Genomic DNA, 3997 nt, shown 5'->3' on the forward strand with positions numbered 1-3997 from the left:
ATCGCGGGCCAGGAGCTGGGGATCATCCATCGGGACCAGGACTTGAGGCGTCACGAGGACGAGCTGCGGAGTCGAGACGCGGAGATTGCCTCTCTGAAGGCTCAGTTGGCTGCAGCGGAAGAGCTTCACGTCGAGATGGAGCGTGAGACGCTGGAGAGTTCCCGGAGAGGAGTCCGAGTGGTGGTGGTGTCTGCGTTGGCGGCGACTCCTAGTGAGACCAGGACTGGTCCGACGGGAGACGTCGAGTAGTTGTTGTAGTTTGTCCGTGTCTTGGACTCTTGTTTGTACATATTTACATTTTGCGTGAGGCGGTTTGTATATATGTGTTTTTGGATTGTGGTTTGTTTTGTGATTTTTGGCTTTTTTGTGTTGTGTTTCGGAGGAGCGCTTGTCGGCTGTTGATTCTTCTTTTGATGTTTGTACCAGTTCCTGCATCGTTAGTATAGAAAACAGGCAACATATAGCACATACGCAAAAACGTAAACACGTAGAAGCAATTGATTGAAAACACGTAAAACATTTGAAAATCAAAATTAACCAAGATGACTTGAAGTTAAAATTGAAATTTTGAAACGAATTTTGAAAATTCCGTTACAAAATCGCCACGTTCGGAATTCAAAAGGAATTGTTGAAAATTTGAGCAATTAACTCGTGTCGTGAATTAAATTGCATTGAAATTTTGAAAATTGACTCGAAAAAATATAAAAACTCAAACCGTCAGGAAGGAATTTTTAGGAAAGGATTTTTGCGAGTATATTTGGCTTTTGAGGTCAAGACTCGAATTTGTGAGCGCTTGAATTTTTGAGGAAAATTGATGTCGTGTTATCAATTTTCGATTTTGATTTTTGATTTGCTAAAAAGCGAAAAATTTTCGGAATTTCGACTGACATGGAAACGATCCATCGCGGATCGGGGCGACTAGCCCTTCCCCCCTTTAAAAAAAGAAAGAAAAATCCGTATGTTTAAAGCTGCGTCATGGAAACCGTGTCGGATTTCGTAAAATGCGAAAACAAGGAAATGTGAGTGTGAAGAAACACAAAATTTCCCGGATCATCCCGAAGAGGCGCGAGGTTCCTGGCGGGAGGTTTGAGGTGTCAGGAGAAAACATATGTTGAAAGAGACAAGTCAACAGCGGGAATCCTGGAGAAGCCTCAAAGAGGCGCGAGCGTCTTGGCGATGGAAGCCGGCTCTCCTCTTTTTCTGAAAAATGCGCTGGTCATTTTGTATAAATAGGGACGTTTGCGCTTCGTTGTTTCATCATCCGAAACACAAAATCATCTCTACAAAACCTCTTCTTCTTCCACAAAAATATTTCATGGATGCTTTCGAGAATGCATTGCGACAATGGTGTCGGGATTTGTCGCCTCCCGAGAAGTATCAACTCGATTGCATGGGAGTTGGTCAATTGTTGGTGCTTCGTCAAGTCAAGGTGCAACCTTCGTTTCTTGAAGCATGTTCTCGGTTTTGGGATTCGAAACATCATGTTTTCATTTTCCCGAAAGGTGAAATTTGTCCTTTTGCCGAAGAAGTTGGAGTCATTGGTGGGTGGCCGGGTTGTGCTCCGGTGCTTCCTCCGACTCGGTTGTGCTACAAGGAGAAATTCCGTTCCATGTTGGGCTTATCAACAAGCCAAGTCAACTTTCTTCTTGCTCCACATGGTGTGGATATGTTGGCTCTTATCAACATCTTCTCGAATCGGTTAGATGCTAATGTCTCGGAGGTTGCTAGGAGAAGGGCTCTTGCATTTTACCTTGTCTATGTGTACCTCTTTGTTGATGTCTTGAAGAAGGAGGGGCCACGATGTCATGGTAGCATGACCCTTATCCATGTGATTGAGCAAATGGAGCATGGTAGAGATCCATCATGGTTGGTGCTTGGAGAGATGATCCAAGCTTTGGACAAGGAAGGCTCTTGTGGAGAAGCTCCCTCTTTTGGATCGCCAAGGATCCTCCAAGTGTGGCTATTGGAGAGGCTAAGGTATGTAGAGCCTCCGGTTAATCCTTCTTCTTACTCCTTCCGTCACCTTACTATGAGGAAGAAGTTGTACCCGGATAGTTTTGTTTCCACCGAGGCCTATTGGGCCGCAAGATTGGCGGAGGAGGGTGGTCCTCATATCCGTTGGGTGGTGCCGTGGTGGCACTTGAGGTCCTTCACGGGGTTGCCCGCTTCGGGTGCTAGTCCTCGTTCTTTGATGGTGGTGGGCTTGAAGGTTGTTTCCTACATTTATCCCGAAAGGCTCATGAGGAAAATGGGGCGTCAACAAAAGGTGCCCGCTCAAGATACTCTTGTCCAAGAGAATGTTTTCCGGAATTCCGAGCTCGTGGAATTCTTTGAAAGGTGGTGGGCCGCTCGGCCGCTTTGGGAGGTACCAAACCCCGTTGCCACGATATGGGTGACTCCCGCTTATGTCAAGTGGTCACGTGCTCCGTCCTTGGAAGAGAGATCCAAATTTCGTAAGGACGAGGTTGTCGATTTGAAGTATCGAGAGGTTGGCAAGGCCAACCGTGCCTTCTTTGAGGAGTATGCCGATGGAGCTGCCCCCGATGTGATGAGACCACCGAAGAGGAGGAGTTCTGGCCCCAAGAATATGGTGGGCCGTGCATTGGCTCGTCTTGGGTCGAATATGGGGTCTTGTGCTAGACCGGAGGCCGTCGCCGTCTTAGACCCGTTGAGGATCCGTTCCGAGGAGGAAGTCCATGCTAGGTGGGCCAACAAGAAGAACAAGGGGAAGATGTACCCCGAAGGAAAAGGCAAAGGTAGAATGGAAGATTGAAGACCTCCATTACCCGCTTTATTATTATGTTGTATTATTGTTGTGAGTTTTTTATTATGTTGTACTAGCTAGTTATTGTGTGTTTTGTGCTAGTTTTATTATGTGAGGTGTGTTAGTTGACACCGTAGCTTCGACAAGTTGTAGACTCGTCGAGCTTTATTTGTTGTTGAAATTGTAATCCCTCCCATTATTAATTAAATAAGAGGATTGCTCGCGTCGAAAATTGTGAACGCTTGTTTCTTCCATCCATTTGGTAAAGGCAATTCGATTTGAATCGTCCTAAACATTTGCACTTGGGAAAGTGGTATTTTGTGGGAAGGGAGAAAGGCTCATTTTTGTATTTTTGTGGGAAAGGGAATGGTTTTCCCTTTCTCTTTTTTGATGGGGATGTTTTTTGTATGTGGGTAATGTTTTTTTTATTGTGGGGATGGTTATTTTTTGATTGTGGGAATGGTTGTATCCTTCTTGTGTAAGAAAGGACTGCCTACGTACTCACCTGAAGAGGTGAAATCAAACCATGATCATAGTTCGCAATGTTTTGTGAATTTGAATTGGGTTTTGTGGTTGTATCCCTCAGGCATAAGAGGGACTGCCTACGTATCCACCTGAAGAGGTGAAATCAAACCATCCTCGTAGTTCAGGGGGTTTGTTTTTTTTTGTAGTGCAAATGGACGTTGCCTTTGACGGATCAAAGGACATTCGAAACGGGCAAGGTGCCGCAGCTTAGACTCGATAAAACATGCAATTTCAAATCAGAACACGTTGAGGAACTTGACTTGAAAAGGGTTGAGGTTGTTGCTAGTTGCAAAACTAGGCTAGGTTGTTGGTTGATAGGGCTCAAGGGTAGTATTTCTTGAGTTGGTCTAGGTTGGTCGGGTTTGTAAAGTCCTCCCCGTCTAGGTCACTCAGTCTCACTGCGCCCCCCGAAAGTATTTTCTTGACCAGGTATGGCCCGGCCTAGTTGGGTTTGAATTTTCCCCTCGGATCGACGGGTAATGGTGCTCGAACGGACTTGAGGACCAAGTCGCCCTCCTGGATGTTTATGGGTTTAACCTTCTTGTTGAATGCCCGTTGTATACGTCGTTGGTATAGCTAGACGTTGTGCAAGGCGTTGAGTCGCCGTTCGTCTAGAAGAGTGAGTTGTTCGTACCTTCGAGGGGTCCATTCCGCCTCAGGGACTTGACTCTCCAGTAGGATGCGTAGAGAAGGGACCTCTAACTCTAC

Source organism: Silene latifolia, chromosome 5 (assembly GCF_048544455.1).
Source record: "Silene latifolia isolate original U9 population chromosome 5, ASM4854445v1, whole genome shotgun sequence".
Lineage (NCBI taxonomy): Eukaryota > Viridiplantae > Streptophyta > Magnoliopsida > Caryophyllales > Caryophyllaceae > Silene > Silene latifolia.